We start from the raw sequence: 17729 nt of genomic DNA, 5'->3' as shown, positions 1-17729 counted from the left end.
TTCACTATTACCCATGTGCTGATTTCCTTATGGAACTCAGTTGGCCCTCACCAGGGTGGAAATAAAAGCTGATGTTGCCCACACAGAACTTAGATTCCATTTTCCTCTTGTTATGCGTCTCAGAATGATTTTTATTTCTGTCTTTGACCTCTCATTTTGGCGCCGTGTCTCGGATCTGGAAGAAGCCCCCTTGGGGAGCCAAAATATAACCCTTTGGATCCAACTAGATGGACTCTTATTCTAACAAGACTAAGGATAACAGAAGAACCCCTCCAACCCCCACCCCAAATTCATCCATTCATTGGTGAGATGAGCGTTTGTCTAGAACCCTTTTCTGAACCATTTTACTTCTCTTTACATTTTCCCATTCCAACTCCTCTTCCCCTCTCCCTCCATCTCTGGGGCTCTTAAGCAGTCATATATAGCCCCTCTCTCATTTTTTTCTTTTTAATTCTGGTGGTCTGTGCCTAACCGCTGAGAGCCAGACTCACCTATCCAGTGGCTCGTGTTTGGGGATGCCATTCTGTGGACCTGGGCCACTCCTCCAGCAGGTTAACCCCAGTCTCACTTTTTTGGGCTGTTTCACGCGGGGAAGGCCTACTACCTCCCAGATCCCAGCCCTGACCACCTATGGGTTCTCTTTACATTCCCGCTTTAACGTCATTTATTTTTTTACTTCCAGTTTCTGGAAGAACCACACAGTCACGGATTCCCCCTTCTTCACCTTTATGCTGCCTTTTAACACACCTCAAACCTTTAAAGCTCCATCCTGACCTTTAAACCTAAATGCCTCGTCTTCTTCTGTAATCCTGCCTGGCCTATGTATGGACTAGACAATGGTTCTCCATGGCCTGAAAATGGCACATTTGACATCTCAGGCCTCACTGATCTCAATAATTACTGTCAGATATCAGGAAAATAATCAGAGATTCCTACATCCAGGCCTTTCTCCTCCTCCCCCAGCCTCATTCCTACCGGCAGCTTTCCTACCTGCAGAATTCCACCCCATCCCCTCTCTCCACCACCCCCCATCCGCTCTCCACCACATGTGGTAGAGAAAAACAATAGCAAAACCAGGAGAGAAAAGAAACATGGTAGAACTCCAAAACTTCCCTCAGGGCCCTCAGACACCCCCCAGCGAGATCTTATTGATCTGGCCTTCAAGGTGCAGCAGCACCTCACAGAGATCCAGATATTGGCTTCTGCCATTAGATAAAACATGGCTACTTCTTGAAACTCCTCTAGACAGTCCAAAAAAAGAAATCTCCCCCAGGGCCGTGTTTAAATGCAGTAGGCTGAGACACTGAGCAAAGCAGTGCTCAAATTCAAATCTTCCCCACAAGCCATGTTCAGCCTGTGGAAGTCCTCACAGGAAGTCTGGCTGCCCAGGTCTTTCTGAAGATCTGGTTGTGCAGTCACTCGCAAGACCTTCCCAACCTCCTGAGCCTAGCTGAGAAAAACCAATGATCCCCAGAAAATCAGGATTCCCCCTGGATGCTGTCCTGGAAAACTAAACTGAGTATTTTTCCTAGTGGAAGGTAAGCCAATCTCTTTTCTACTAAACATGGGACCAACTTTTTCCACACTGCCATCTTATGAAGGTCCTCTAAAACAAACAGAGATCTCAGTGGTGGGAATTAATGGTAATTTACTGCACCCTCAGGGTACTCCACACTTGTGGTGCTGGAATCATGGCCTCCTTGGCTATTTCCTGTTAAGGCCACTAATGATTTTTCTCATTCTCAGTTTTGAATCAGTAGTTCTCCATCTCATCTCCTGATTTATTGAGCAGGCAGTCACCTGGAAAACAACTGCTCATATCCATGCCCTACATGGATATCAACCAGCTCAGGCTGAGGGCCCGAGAGTGCTCCTGTAAACATTACTCCTTTCCTCCTCCTCATTTTCCTTTCCCTTACAGGGAGCCCATGCCGTCTCTCTTCCTGCAGGAAGCAGTCAAAGAGATACCATGCCCATCAGTCCACCTTTTTATAGTAGATTAAAAAGATGGAGATGACAGAGTCAAATAGAGCAGACCCCCTCAAATCAGATGTCCCACCCAGGAAAAGGAATGTACCAACCCCACCCTTCTGACCTTTAAAACCCCCATTCACCATTACCCACATGCTGGTTTCCTTCTCGAACTCAGCTCACCCTTACTAGAGTGGAAATAAAAGCTGATATTGCCCACACAGAACCTGTATTCCATTTTCCTTTCATTTTGAGTCTGGGAATGATTTTTATTTCAGTCTTTGACCTCTCAAAACCTTTTGTGTATTCCCACTGGAGATGGGAAGCATCTCGTCTGAGGGTGGCCTCTCTCCTTTCTTTGCAAGACAAAGAAAAACAACAATCTCTACTTGTAGTATCAATTCAGAAATAAAGTGTGACTTTCTTAGAAGTGTCCCCGTGAAGTAGCAATATGCTGTTCATTCTTCTTCTTCTATAAATACTTTTATTCCAAACTATTCATGATTTGCACCTGGACATAAAGATACTAGTCACATTGGTCACATAAAGAAAAGTATAAAAAATGTGCATGAGAAAAATCAGACTTTAGAAAGATCATCATCATCTATTTTATGTGTGCAGGTAAAGATGGAGGCAAAATGGTTCCGTGATTAACAACGGAATTTATGCTCATGGCAGATTGGAGATGCCTATATATTTTTATTGTACCTCATTACGGTGTTTATATTCCTTTTGTCCTTACTGCAGATTGAGAAAGAGGCAGCAGCTGGGCAGGCTTCAGAATCAGGTCCTTTTGGGAACTCCTGAAGCTCAGCTTTGCCAGGCTTTCCTGGGGTCATTTTCTTAGGAAGGATTCACTTTAAATGCTCTCATAGGAAACAATGTCAATTTCTTAGTTTACCACAAGAAATGCACCTGTCAAATCATCCAGCATAAGGTAGTAGTAGCTGATCAGAAAATCCTCTCCCGTACTTGATCTCCTGGTCCATTCCTGTAGATTTTATCAGTTGACTTCTCAGAGGTTAATCTTATTTTACTTCTCTCTAAATCAAGCCTTGTGCCCAAATACAGACTACTTCACAAGACAAATGAAGACTACAAAAGGGCTTTGTAATCACCAGCCCAAGACTTTTGTGCCTAGTACTTCCCTGGTGGTTTGCTTTTCAAGTTTAAAGTTTAAACATAAACCTGTTTTCCTGTCAGTCCCCTGAATCAGCCCTTTGTTTTGTCACCTTCCAGGGTACATATTAACTGCTTGACATGATTAGGCTCCAGGCTAACAATGAGTAAGAGGTAGGGAAGTGAGTGGAGGCCACTGGTACAGAAGAAAAAAAAGTAAAATATTAAAAAAATAGAATAGAGTAGAGATGTTTAACGTCTGTATCAGACACCAGCTTCTCCGATGGCAGGAGCCAAAAAAATGTTACACTGAACATGGATTTAACACAGGCTTGTCCCAAGACTGGTCAGAAGTAAACAGACATTTCATTCATAATGCTAATTAGAATCTCACAAGTGACTAATTCCTAATTAAAACGATTTATTCAACCTCACACAGTGGGAATGTATTGAATGGCTATTCTGGTTCTCAGAGAAAAATAAAGTAATAGCAAGTCTTTGGAAAAGGTCATTTATGAGGATTTCCCAAAGCTCCCATTCACACCTTTGTAAGAAGTAACAAAACATGTCTCAAATATACTCAGGTAGAAAATAACTCACACTCTGGTTTGAATGAACCTTTTCTTTAACCACAGAGCAATCTCATTTAGGTTTTCCTTGAGTACTTGGAAGACCTGGTTTGCCCTTCATGTGAGAAGAAAAACGAAAGAAACAGATATCACAGGAAATCCGTGGCTCAGCGCCTAACCATCGTTCCCCAAACGAGAGCACAGTGGTCGGACTACATTGCTCTCACCGTAAACAGACCACCCCAATTTCGACAATTACCAAATAAAAGTGTAAGTCTTTAAGAACACAGTATTCAAATGCAGTCCTTCTGGAAACCAGACATGGACTACATACAGTATATCTCCTAGAATTCTTTTAATTCCTTTTTCAATTTATGGTCAGGTATTAATCAGGGGAGTCCAACCTTTTCTTCTCTGCTGCACATTGGAAGAATAAGATAGCCATGCTTAATACACAAATGCTAAGGAAAGCTGATTAGAGAAAAAGAAAAATGTCAGGGCATACTTTTCCTGATCTCTGACACCACAGATAAGCAAATGAAGGCCTCACAAAATCAGCACTCTGGCCCCAGTAGGCCGCAGATTGGGTGATCCTGCATTTAAAGAGTTCTTCCCTGACTGCTCTAGTAATTCTCTTAGTTACTAACACCCAGATTGATTTTCTTCATTCACAGGCTGACCCTGTGAGGAAGTCAGAATTTTTAAAAATATTCTACCGTTAGGGGTCACTCAAGTGCCTATTGGTTATAAAAAGCCTGAGGGTCAACTGAGGCATGTTGACCTTTAATTTTGCCTACACTAATCATTAAACCTTCAGAAAATATTCCAAAGGCCATCTTACGGGTTGGAGTTGTTTTTCATATCATGGAAAGAACTCCAGCTCTTTGTCCATACTAATCTGTTTCCACCATATTCCCACTTGAGGCGTCAGGGAGCCAGGGGATTCCCGACAAGGCTCTGGCCTCCCTCCTCTCTGCTCTCCCTGCTTTCCCGGGTACGTGAGCGTGAAGAGGCAGCATCAAGCCAGAGAGGGTGGCCCAGCCAAGGCCCTTCAGAAAGGAATGTGCAGCTCCAGGAACACATTCCAGGATTTCTAGCTACCAGCACAGAACCTGATGTATAAGTATCAGCCAGACATTTCAAGCTTCTGGAGAAACGCTGTATTCTCAGCCAACCCCCTCAGGAGATTTCTGAGAAGGAAGCACTCCATAAAGAATTCCCAGCACAATAAAAGATTATGTCACTCCCAGGCTTCAAACCCTCTAATGGATTTCCATCACATTCAGGAAAGAGCCCAAAACCACACAAGATGGGCCCTCAGCTGCCTGATTGCCCTCCACACCGCCCCAGCCCCTTCTCCCTCACTCAGGCCATGCCAGCCACAGCGGATGCTTCCCGCTCATTGGACTTGCTGAGTGTGTTCCTCACGCGGGGCCTTCCCGGTCTTCTTCCCCCTCCAGATGCTCTTCATCTGCAGAGCAGGATGACTCAGCCTCTCCACTCATTGCATTTCATGTCTGTTTATATGTTGTTGGCTTTTCTACTTCCTTTCTGGAATGTCAGGTTCAGGAGATCAGGGGCAGTTTCTGAGTTCTGTGCTGTATCCCCACTGCCTGGAATATAGTAGGTGCTCAGAAAAAGTCGCTTGACTACATGGATAGCAAGTTATCCTAATAGAATGATTTATTTTTGCATTCCTATTCCCTAGCAAAGTAACAGATTAGTAGATTATAGCCATATTGTGTGCTGGGATATGGCATTGCAAAGGATTATTAAAAGTCCACAGTGCGCATATAGGACTTAATATTTTATGGACTTGAGATAGCAAATACACAAATCAATACACAAGGAAACACTAAGAAGAGGAAAATAGCAAAATCCTGTGTCAAAAAGTAAGTGAGGGGAGTATGATGCTCCACATTAGACAAAACTCTGACCAGGTGACATTCTAGCTGAGTCCTGACTGATAAGGCATAGTCATGCTGAGAGCTGGGATAAGGGTGTCCAGACAGACAGAGGCAATGGAGCACACAAAGGCTCTCAGGGCAGCAGCTACTCCGCATGCTGGGGAGAGAAGGGAGCATTAAGAATCAGGAGAGCGTCACATGGTTCGAGTTCAGAGAGGAGGCTCTTCAGGCCAGGTCTCATGAGGAGCTGTAAGGGTGGGAGAAGAGAAAGAGGTTCACACAAATGGTGTTTAAAAACAGGTGCAGGTTTAAAGCGATGGAGCAGCAGGACCAGTGTTGCAGGCAGGGATGATGGTAGCTACTCTAGGGTGCTGGTGGTATGGAAAAGGAGAAGCGACTAGACGCAGGTCTTGCCATAGAGGTGAAATCAGCACTGAGGGGAAGGGAAGGAGACACGGATTTTAACTTGGCTTGGGTGTGATATCACCAAGACAGAAGATAACTAGGAGGGAAGAAAGGTTCTGTTTCGAGCATCCTAGATCTGGGATGCCTATTAGATACCCCTGTGCAGATGTCAGGTGGTAAGTTCAATACATGAAAATGGAATTCAAGAAAAATAGCAGGGCTAAAGATAGAGATTTGGGCATTCTTGCGATACGAAGGATATTTAAAAGCAAGGTACTGGATAAAATCACCTAAGGACAAGGCGTGGATGGGTAACCTAAGAATGCTGACCCCGTGCCCAGAGCACACCAGAATTTAAAGCTGGAAAAAAGAAGAGTAAATACACAGTGCTGAGAAGCAGCTAACAGCGAGTTAAGAGAAAAACTAGCAGGGTGGTATCCAGAAAGCCAGAAAAAGAAAGTGTCTCAGGGGGACAGAAGCCCTGCCAAGTGCTGCGGAGAAGCCTGGTAAGATGAAACTCCCAGTCCCGCTGGTGTTGGCAGCTTGGGATGGCTGCTGCCTTGGAGAGAGGCCTGTGTTAGTCACACACTGGGGACAGAGCCCAGATGGAAAGAGTTGAAGGAATGAGAAGTATGACAGTGAAATGATTTATTTTAGACAATTATTTCAAGTTTTGCTATAAAAGAATGTACTCAATAGATGGAAGGGATAACATGGGTTTATATAGCTCCCCTGCTCAGTGGGACTTTCAGGGGCATGGAAGTTCATTCTAATATAGAATGAATTTACAAGTTTCTTACTGCGTTGAAAATGAGGGTTATGAGGTATGATGTGGAATTAAACTCTCCATTGATTCAATGAAAGCCTATAGAAAAATGATACATTCAGGTCACAGCTAAGTAAATTGTAATATATAGAAATATAAAGTTTCTTGGATAATAACTTCCTACAGCTTTTCAGTTGAAAATCTCTCAAATGCTATAGCACCTAGGAATTGTACCTTACCTAATGGATGTTAATAAGAAACATTATATATCTTTTTTTCCCTTTGCTCTGCCTGATGTTTTTCTTGCCCCTTGTAGGAAACAAAGCACAGAGTATTCCCCAGTCATTTTCACCCACTCAACAGCAATAGGTAAACTCCGAAAAAAAAAAAAAAAAAAAAAAAAAAACAATACAAAATGAATCCTTCCTTCACCCTGCATGTGTCACCTACTCCAACTGGCAATATTGATCAGTTTTTGAGCACGAATTATATTCCAGGCAATCTTAGTTGTGCTCCATCTACATTTATAGACTTTGTACTCTTGTAATCTTCATGAAAACCCACGATGTAGGTCTTGATATCCTCATTTTATAGATTAGGAAACTGGAGATCAGAGAATTTAATGAATTAACCCAAAATTATACATCCACACAAGTGATTGAACTGAGATTTAAATCAGGGTTGGTGGGGGTCCACCTGCCCTGAGTGCTCCTCCCAGCAGGCATGTGGGCAAAGCTCTACAGTATCTCTCCTCTTGGGGCCGCCATATGCATTCTGATTTATTACCATTCATCTAATTTTTCTAACCCCTCAAGTCTCAACTCAATTCCCATCTCTTTCTTACTAAGGTGAAACTAAGACACAGAGCTTAGTCCCATGTTCTAATAATCAGTGGTTCCTCCGAAATCTGATGGTGCTTCTTTTCTTTTCTTTTTTCTTTTTTTCCCAAAGTCTCAAAAAATAGACAACTAATATTCATTAATAAAAATAGAAGATAACTTCAAAAAACAGATCATACCAAATCTTATAGACCATAGAAAAAGAAGATGTACTTCAAATTCATTCTACTTCATGTGGATATAGGTGATACTAAAATTGGAAAAAATATATTATAATAAAGGGAAATTACAAACAAATTTCACATATAAATGAAGATGCAATATGCTAAACAACATATTAACAAGTTGAATTAAAAATTAATGTTCAGGTAATGTACTTTGGTCAAAATTAAATCCAATTTATATGAGAATTAATCACTATTTTCTTTTTTTTTTTTCTCTCTCTCTTCCTTTCTCCCACCCCCTTCCTCCTTCTCTCTCTGTCTGGTATCTCCTCCTCCCACCATGTCATTAATTGTCATGAATTGTCCTCATATCAAAGGTGAATACATAGGATTCATGCTTCTCCATTCCAATGATGCTTCACTAAGAATAATGTGTTCTGCTTCCATCCAGGTTAATAAAAATGCTGCACAACCTCCATTTTTTAATAGCTGCATAGTATTCCATGGTATACATATACCACAGCTTGCCAATCCATTCCTGGGTTGAGGGGCATTTAGGCTGTTTCCACATTTTGGCAATTGTAAATTAAACTGCAATAAACAGTCTAGTACAAGTGTCTTCATAATAAAAGGGTTTTTTCTGGAGTTCTAGGGGGAGGAGACAAGATGGCTGACTGAAGCCAGCTTTCCACAGAGGCTCCTGTTCAGAAGGAGAGTTAAAGGACAAAAATTCAGCAAGTAACCTGGTGGATTTGAGCTGCACTAAGAGAGAAGGTTGTAGAACGCACGTCAACCCCGCTGAGGAGAGCTGCGACCACAAGGATACAAACAAAAGGTACAAAATCCATCACCAAGCAGACGGGAGTCCCCTCCCCCATGAGAACGGCTCAGAGTGCCCCACAAATAACCAGGCAGAGTTCAAAGGTCCTCCCACTACACTCCACGGGAGAGACCCTCTAAAAACTGGACCTACCTCCACTACTGGGGTGCCACGGCGTCCTCCTGCCAGGCATAAAACTGTGTAGACTGTATATGGTCTCTACATGGAGTTCTGAGCTCCCAGCACTCTCCTTCGCTCACGCTGGGGTCTGGAGGCCAGTCCCGGTTGGTCAGTGGAGAGGGGACTGCACCAGAGTGGGGGTTCCCTGAGGCACAGTGCGACAGCCGTCTTTTGGTGATAATACGGCCAGGCATGAAACTGTGTAAAGCTGTGTGTGTTCTCTGCCCACAGCCCCAGGCATCCAGCGCTCCCCGTGCTCCCCTCTGCTCTCACTCCAAGGTCTGGAGGCCTGTCCCCCAGGGGTCCAGACTCTTGGGCGATTGCTCGAGGGGTGTAGACAGTGCTGGGCTGCAGCCTGTCGGTGCAGACTCTGGGGTGTGGAGCAGAGAGAGGACGATTGGCGGTTGCCTGAGCCATAAAGCAGCAGTCCTCTTTTGCTAGCAATACGACTCACTACAGAATATTCTGAAGCCACACCCCCTGTCTCCCTGGGCAACCAGAGACTCTGAGTTTGCCTGAGGCAACATAAACTTGCAAACCAGGGAAACTCCCAGGGCGGGGCTGACCCAGAGGTCCGCTTTACTAAACCTAAGATGCACCTGGCCCTCAGGGGATCGTCAGCCTATAGACAATACAAGAGCAAAGACAAGCTGATTTGGAACTCAATTCAGCTTCTCTTCTTCAGGGGAAATGCAGAGTTGTTCTGTTCTGTTCTGTCAGTAACATTAAACAGGGGTGAGACTGGACCTGAGTGAAAACCCCTCAACCTTCATCTAGTGCCCGAGGTTGTCAGGCCTCACCTCCTCCTGCTGGAGAGAGGCAGACCGCAGCGGCCTGGCAGACTTCCTTGTGATTCAGGCAGGTACAAACTCCTGGAGTACCGATTCACTACAGGCAACTGGGTCAGCCAACTGCAGGGCTATCAGTGACTGGGTGTGAAGTGGTGCAAGGTGGGGAAGGAGGAAGCAACCTTCCCAGACTGATTTATAGGCTGGGTGGCTTCTCCTGACTCCACACAGCACTGGAGCAAGCCACACCAGAGTAGTCACGAGACCCCTGTGATCCAGTTCCCAGAGACCTCTTAAACTCTCTCACCTGAGACAGGTACAGACTGACACAATTGATTTGGGCATTTTTGAACTGAACCAATCACCTGAGGACAAATTGGGTGGTGCCCTAGGTGCACGGTGGTAGGAAGATTTGATTTTTTTTTTCCAATTGTTTGCCGTTGGGGGGCGGGGTGATTTAATTGCTGATATTTCTCCACAGCTGAGACTTCAATCCAAAGTATCGGTTTCACTAGGGTGGAACAGAAACCAGCTGAAAACAAGGCAGAACAATTTAGCCCCACCACACCAGACAGGGCCCCAGTTTCTCAGGCCACAACAATGTATGGGCCCTCGAGAAAGCCCCAGGGGAAAAAATCAGAGGGAGTAAAACAACCATGGGGCGGAATCAGCGGAAAAACTCTGGTAACATGAATAACCAGAATAGATCTACCCCCCCAAGGAAAGATATGGCACATGCAATTGAAGATCCCATTCATAAACAACTGGCTGAGATGTCAGAAATCGAATTCAGAATTTGGATTGCAGACAAGATTAACAAAGTGGAATTAGGAATTCGAGGAGAAATTCAAAAGTTGTCTCAAGAATTTAACAAATTTAAAGACAAAACCACCAAAGACAGACACACTGAAGCAAGAATTTGCAGCCCTCAAAGATATGAAAAATACAGTAGAATCCCTCAGTAACAGAATGGAGCAAGCAGAAGAAAGGATTTCTGACATCAAAGATAAAGCCTTTGAACGCTCACAAACTCTCAAAGAGGAAGAGAAATGGAGAGCAAAAACGGATCACTCACTCAGAGAGCTCTGGGATAATTCGAAGAAGGCGAATATCCGAATCATAGGAGTTCCAGAAACAGATGAAGTGGCCTAGCTGGGCACAGAACCCTTATGCCTGAAATTATGAAAGAGAATTTTCCAGACATGCCTAGAGATTCTGAAATTCAGATAGCGGACAGCTTCAGAACCCCAGCATGACTCAACCCCAATAAGACATCCCCCAGGCATATCATAATTAACTTCACTAAAGTTAATATGAAGGAGAAAATCCTCAAAGCTGCCAGGAGAAAGAAAACCATGACCTTCAAAGGCAAGAATATTAGAATGACTGCAGATCTCTCTGCTGAAACTTTTCAAGCCAGAAGAGGGTGGTCACCGACTTTTAATCTCCTCAAGCAAAATAACTTTCAACCCCGGATCTTGTATCCAGCTAAACTGAGTTTCATTTATGATGGAGAAATTAAATACTTTAATGACATTCATATGTTGAAGAAATTTGCCATAACCAAACCAGCTCTTCAGGATATTCTCAGACCTATCCTCCATAATGACCAACCCAATCCTATACCACAAAAGTAAACTCACTCAGAAACTTCGGATCAAACTCCAATTTCCACACTGGCAAAAGGATTAAAAATGGCCACTGGACTTTTGAAAAACTCGATACCCAAAACTTCACCAAACTTATCAATATTCTCCATTAATGTGAATGGCTTAAATTGTCCTCTAAACAGGCATAGGTTAGCTGACTGGATACAAAAACTCAGGCCAGATATATGTTGCCTACAAGAGTCACATCTTAACCTAAAAGACAAATACAGACTCAGGGTGAAAGGATGGTCATCCATATTTCAGGCAAATGGTAATCAGAAAAAAGCAGGTGTTGCAGTTTCAATTGCAGATATGATAGGCTTTAAATCAACAAAAGTAAGGAAGGACAAGAATGGTCACTTCATATTAGTTAAGGGTAATACTCACTATGCTGAGATCTCAATTATTAATATCTATGCACCCAACCAGAATGCACCTCAGTTTATAAGAGAAACTCTAACAGACATGAGAAACTTGATTTCCTCCAGCTCCATAATCGTCGGAGATTTCAACACTCCTTTGGCAGTGTTGGATCGATCCTCCAACAAGAAGCTGAGCAAAGAAATCTTAGATTTAAACCTAACCATCCAACATTTGGATTTAGCAGACATCTACAGAACATTTCATCCCAACAAAACTGAATATGCGTACTTCTCATCAGCCCATGGAACTTACTCCAAAATCGATCACATCTTAGGTCACAAGTCTAACCACAGACAATTTAAAGGAATAGAAATTATTCCATGTCTTCTCGGACCACCATGGAATAAAACTTGAGCTGAGTAACAACTGGAATCTGCATACTCATACAAAAACATGGAAGTTAAATAACCTTATGCTAAATGATAGCTGGGTCAGAGATGAGATTAACAAAGAAATTGCCAATTTTTTGGAGCAAAACAACAATGAAGACACGAACTATCAGAACCTCTGGGACACCGCAAAGGCAGTTCTAAGAGGGAAATTTATAGCACTGCAAGCCTTCCTCAAGAGAAAAGAAAGAGAAGAAGTTAACAACTTAATGGGACATCTCAAGCAACTGGAAATGGAAAAATATTCCAACCCCAAACCCAGTAGAAGAAAAGAAATAACGAAAATTAGAGCAGAATTAAATGAATTTGAAAACAAAAGAATATTACAACAGATCAATAAATCAAAAAGCTGGTTTTTTGAAAAGGTCAATAAAATAGATAAACCTTTGGCCAACTTAATTAGAAAAAAAAGAGTAAAATCTCTGATCTCATCAATCAGAAACAACAAAGACGAAATAACAACAGACTCCTCAGAAATCCAAAAAATCCTTAATGAATATTACAAGAAACTGTATTCTCAGAAATATGAAAATCTGAAGGAAATTGACCAATACTTGGAAGCACGTCACCTTCCAAGACTTAGACAGAATCAAGTGGAAATGTTGAACAGACCCATATCAAGTTCGGAAATAGAATCAACCATGCAAAACCTCCCTAAAAAGAAAAGCCCGGGACCAGATGGTTTCACGTCTGAATTCTACAAAACCTTTAAAGAGGAATTAGTACCTATATTACTTAACCTGTTCCAAAAGGTAGAAAAAGAAGGAAGACTACCCAACACCTTCTATGAAGCAAACATCACCCTGATCCCCAAAGCAGGAAAAGACCCAACAAGAAAAGAAAATTATAGACCGATATCACTAATGAATATAGATGCAAAAATATTGAACAAGATCCTAACAAACAGAATCCAGCAACACATCAAACAAATTATACATCATGACCAAGTCGGTTTTATCCCAGGGTCTCAAGGCTCGTTCAATATATGTAAATCTATAAATGTAATCCAGCATATAAACAAATGAAAAAACAAAGACCATATGATTCTCTCAATTGATGCAGAAAAAGCTTTTGATAATATCCAGCATCCCTTCATGATCAGAACACTTAAGAAAATCGGTAGAGAAGGGACATTTCTTAAACTGATAGAGACCATCTACAGCAAACCCACAGCCAATATCCCACATTTTATGGAGTTAAATTGGAATCATTTCCACTCAGATCAGGAACCAGACAAGGCTGTCCATTGTCTCCATTGCTTTTTAACATTGTAATGGAAGTTTTAGCCACTGCAATTAGGGAAGAAAAGGCGATCAAGGGTATCCATATAGGGTCAGAAGAGATCAAACTTTCACTCTTTGCGAATGATATGATAGTATATCTGGAAAACACTAGGGACTCTACTACAAAACTCTTAGAAGTGATCAAGGAATACAGCAGCATCTCAGGTTACAAATCAACATTCATAAATCGGTGCCTTTATATATACCAATAACAGTCAAGTTGAAAAAACAGTCAAGGACTCTATCCCATTCACAGTAGTGCCAAAAAAGATGAAATATTTGGGAATTTATCTAAAAAAGGACGTGAAAGATCTCTATAAAGAGAACTATGAAACTCTATGAAAAGAAATGGCTGAAAATATTAACAAATGGAAAAACATACCATGCTCATGGCTGGGAAGAATCAACATTGTTAAAATGTCTATACTACCCAAAGCAATACATAATTTCAATGCAATCCCTATTAAAGCTCCACTGTCATACTTTAAAGATCAGGAAAAAACAATACTTCGTTTTATATGGAATCAGAAAAAACCTCGAATAGCCAAGACATTACGCAGAAATAAAAACAAAGCAGGAGGAATTACGCTACCAGAACTCAGACTATACTACAAATCGATAGTGATCAAAACAGCATGGTATTGGCACAAAAACAGAGAGGTAGATGTCTGGAATAGAATAGAGAATCAAGAGATGAATCCAGCGACTTACCGTTATTTGATCTTTGACAAGCCAATTAAAAACATTCAGTGGGGGAAAAGATTCCCTATTTAACAAATGGTGCTGGGTGAACTGGCTGGTAACCTGTAGAAGAGTGAAAGTGGACCCACACCTTTCACCATTAACTAAGATAGAATCTCACTGGATCAAAGATTTAAACTTAAGACATGAAATTATAAAAATACTATAGGAGAGTGCAGGGAAAACCCTTGAAGAAATCGGGATGGGCGAGTATTTTATGAGGAGGACCCCCCGGGCAATTGAAGCAGCTTCAAAACTACACTACTGGGACTTGATCAAACTAAAAAGCTTCTGCACAGCCAAGAACACAGTAAGTAAAGCAAGCAGACAGCCCTCAGAATGGGAGAAGATATTTGCAGGTTATGTCTCCGACAAAGGTTTAATAACCAGAATCCACAGAGAACTCAAATGCATTAGCAGGAATAGAACAAGGGATCCTATCACAGGCTGGGCAAGGCATTTGAAGAGAAACTTCTCTGAAGAAGACAGGCATGTGGCCTTCAGACATATGAAAAAATGCTTATCATCTTCAATCATCAGAGAAATGCAAATCAAAACTACTTTGAGATACCATCTAATTCCAGTGAGACTAGCCTATATCACAAAATCCCAAGACCAGTGATGTTGGTGCGGATGTGGAGAAAAGGGAACACTTTTGCACTGCTGGTGGGAATGCAAATTAATACATTCCTTTTGGAAAGAGATATGGAGAACACGTAGAGATCTAAAAATAAATCTGCCATTCAATCCTGTAATCCCTCTACTGGGCATATACACAGAAGACCAAAAATCAAATCATAACAAAGATATTGTACCAGAATGTTTATTGCAGACCAATTCATAATTGCTAAGTCATGGAAGAAGCCCAGGTGCCCATCAATCCACGAATGGATTAATAAATTGTGGTATATGTACACCATGGAATATTATGTAGCCTTAAAGAAAGATGAAGAATTTACCTCTTTCATGTTTACATGGATGGGGCTGGAACATATTCTTCTTAGTAAAGTATCTCAAGAATGGAAGAGAAAGTACCCAATGTACTCAGCCCTACTATGAAACTAATTTAGGGTTTTTACATGAATGCTATAACCCAGTTACAACCTAAGAATAGGAGGAAGGGGGAAAGGGAGGGAAGGGAGGGAGGAGGGGGGTGGAGAGAAAGGGATTGGTGGGATTACACCAGCGGTGCATCTTACAAGGGTATATGTGAAACTTGGTAAATGGTCTGTGAAGCTAGTGAATGATGCCCCATGATCATATCAATGTACACAGCTATGATTTAATAAAAAAAAAAAAAAAAGGTTTTTTTCCCTTATGGGTAGATGCCCAGTAGTGGGATTGCAGGATGAAATGGGAGGTGTAGCTTGAGTTCTTTGAGGTTTCTCCATACATCCTTCCGAAAAGGTTGTATTAGTTTGCAGTCCCACCAGCAGTGTAAAAGTGTTCTTCTCTCCACATCCATGCCAGCATCTGCAGTTTTGACATTTTGTGACATGGGCCATTCTTACTGGGATTAGATGATATCTCAGGGTGGTTTTGATTTGCATTTCTCTAATAATTGGGGATGATGAGCATTTTTTCATATGTTTGCTAGCCATTCATCTATCTTCTTTAGAGAAGGTTCTGTTCATCTCTCTTCCCCATTGCTATATGGGATTGTTGGCTTTTTTCATGTGGGTTAATTTAAGTTTTGTATAGAACCTAGTTATTAAGCTTTTGTCTGATTCAAAATATGCAAATATCCTTTCCCATTCTGATGGTTGTCTGTTTCCTTTGATTGTTGTCTCCTTAGCTGTACAGAAGCTTTTCACTTTATTTTTATTTATTTATTTATTTTTATTAAATCATAGCTGTGTACATTGATATATTCATGGGGATTCATTCACTAGCTTCACAGACCATTTACCAAGTTTCACATATACCCTTGTAAGATGCATCACTGGTGTAATCCCACCAATCCCCCCTTCCCTCCCCTCCCTTTCCCCCTTCCCCCTATTCTTAGGCTGTAACTGGGTTATAGCTTTCATGTGAAAACCCTAAATTAGTTTCATAGTAGGGCTGAGTACATTGGGTACTTTTTCTTCCATTCTTGAGATACTTTACTAAGAAGAATATGTTCCAGCTTCATCCATGTAAACATGAAAGAGGTCAAGTCTCCATCTTTCTTTAAGGCTACATAATATTCCATGGTGTACATATACCACAATTTATTAATCCATTCGTGGATTGATGGGCACCTGGGCTTCTTCCATGACTTAGCAATTATGAATTGGGCTGCAATAAACATTCTGGTACAGATATCTTTGTTATGATGTGATTTTTGGTCTTCTGTGTATATGCCCAGTAGAGGGATTACAGGATTGAACGGCAGATCTATTTTTAGATCTCTACGTGTTCTCCATATCTCTTTCCAAAAGGAATGTATTAATTTGCATTCCCACCAGCAGTGCAAAAGTGTTCCCTTTTCTCCACATCCGCGCCAACATCTCTGGTCTTGGGATTTTGTGATATAGGCTAGTCTCACTGGAGTTAGATGGTATCTCAAAGTAGTTTTGATTTGCATTTCTCTGATGATTAAAGACGATGAGCATTTTTTCATATGTCTGAAGGCCGTGTGCCTGTCTTCTTCAGAGAAGTTTCTCTTCAAATCGCTTGCCCAGCTTGCGATGGGATCCCTTGTTCTATTCTTGCTAATGCGTTTGAGTTCTCTGTGGATTCTGGTTATTAAACCTTTGTCGGAGACATAACCTGCAAATATCTTCTCCCATTCTGAGGGCTGTTTGCTTGCTTTACTTACTGTGTTCTTGGCTGTGCAGAAGCTTTTTAGTTTGATCAAGTCCCAGTAGTATATTTTTGAAGCTGCTTCAATTGCCCAGGGGGTCCTCCTCATAAAATACTCGCCCAGACGCATTTCTGTAAGGGTTTTCCCTGCACTCTCCTCTAGTATCTTTATAGTTTCATGTCTTAAGTTTAAATCTTTGATCCAGTGAGAGTCTATTTTAGTTAATGGTGAAAGGTGCGGATCCAGTTTCAGTCTTCTACAGGTTGCCAGCCAGTTCACCCAGCACCATTTGTTAAATAGGGAATCTTTTCCCCACTGAATGTTTTTAATTGGCTTGTCAAAGATTAAATAATGGTAAGTAGCTGGGTTCATCTCTTGGTTCTCTATTCTGTTCCAGACATCTACCTCTCTGTTTTTGTGCCAATACCATGCTGTTTTGATGACTATCGATTTGTAGTATACTGTGAGGTCTGATAGTGTAATTCCTCCTGCTTTGTTTTTATTTCTGAGTAATGTCTTGGCTATTTGAGGTTTTTTCTGATTCCATATAAAATGAAGTATTATTTTTTCAAGATCTTTAAAGTATGACAGTGGAGCTTTAATAGGGATTGCATTGAAATTATATATTGCTTTGGGTAGTATAGACATTTTAACAATGTTGATTCTTCCCAGCCATGAGCATGGTATGTTTTTCCATTTGTTAGTATTTTCAGCTATTTCTTTTCATAGAGTTTCATAGTTCTCTTTATAGAGATCTTTCACGTCCTTTGTTAGATAAACTCCCAAATATTTCATCTTTTTTGGCACTACTGTGAATGGGATAGAGTCCTTAACTGTTTTTTCAACTTGACTATTGGTGGTATATATAAAGGCTACCGATTTATGAATGTTGATTTTGTAATCTGAGACGCTGCTGTATTCCTTGGTCAGT

The sequence above is a fragment of the Nycticebus coucang genome, chromosome 3 (genome assembly GCF_027406575.1).
Source record: "Nycticebus coucang isolate mNycCou1 chromosome 3, mNycCou1.pri, whole genome shotgun sequence".
Lineage (NCBI taxonomy): Eukaryota > Metazoa > Chordata > Mammalia > Primates > Lorisidae > Nycticebus > Nycticebus coucang.
Note: the sequence above shows the minus strand (reverse complement) of the source record.